We start from the raw sequence: 932 nt of genomic DNA, 5'->3' as shown, positions 1-932 counted from the left end.
TAGGCCTACACACTGCCTGTGCATACCACTGCCCGCTGTGCCACTCATACCACCGCCTTCATCCCACCTCGTGCGTGATACACAATCAGGATTAAAGGATAGGGAGGGTCAAAGGTGAAATTGCAGCCAGCCTTCCTTTCTCGTCTCCCCGACTCTTTGTATTTTTTTTGGTCGTGTGTAGCTTTGCCCTAGGCCTAGGCTACATCCTATGTCCGCGCGCGCGGCTGTGTGCATCTCTCTGCCTTCCTCTCCACCCGTGTGAGTGTGTGTATATCCATCACTTGCGTTCTTTGTGTTTCTCTTGACACACCCCACTGCTGCGGTGTAGACTGTGTTCGAACTTCGATGGGTCACATGAAAATATTGACTGTCTTGTAAATGAAGCGTGCTTGAAGCCGAAGTTACCGTGCTTAAAGGCGTGTAATTTATATAGCAAAAATTTGGTAAGAGCCGTTTAGCGTGCTTGAGTCCGAAACGTGCTTTAAGCCGGCGTGCTTAAAACCGGCACGGACTGTACACCATTTGTTTGGCAACTCATAACCTTTCTTATCATGCCACATGCCATTTGTGAATTGCTAAATTAATAATAATTTTCAAATTAATTTGACTAAATAGTGCCTTACTTAAAAAGTTTATGTTACCACCATCGCGATCTGTCAGTGGTGAAATTCGGCCACCATCTTAACAATCTGCAGCAAAACCTATCCTACTTGAGTCTGTGGTGTAGCGGTTAGGCACTTTGCCATGACATGCAGAAGACCCAAGTTCAATTCCTGAATGGGGAGACTTTTTATCAAGTATCTCGGTCTTTCTGCTGGAGCATTCATTGTATCCCTCTGCTAAGCCCAGGTTGGCTGTGACAGTGATAGTTGGGGTCCAAGCCCGTCTCTCTCATGATCCAAATTGTGTCGATGGGGGCATGGGAAAAAAAA

The sequence above is a fragment of the Aplysia californica genome, unplaced genomic scaffold (assembly GCF_000002075.1).
Source record: "Aplysia californica isolate F4 #8 unplaced genomic scaffold, AplCal3.0 scaffold00007, whole genome shotgun sequence".
Classification (NCBI taxonomy): domain Eukaryota; kingdom Metazoa; phylum Mollusca; class Gastropoda; order Aplysiida; family Aplysiidae; genus Aplysia; species Aplysia californica.
Note: the sequence above shows the minus strand (reverse complement) of the source record.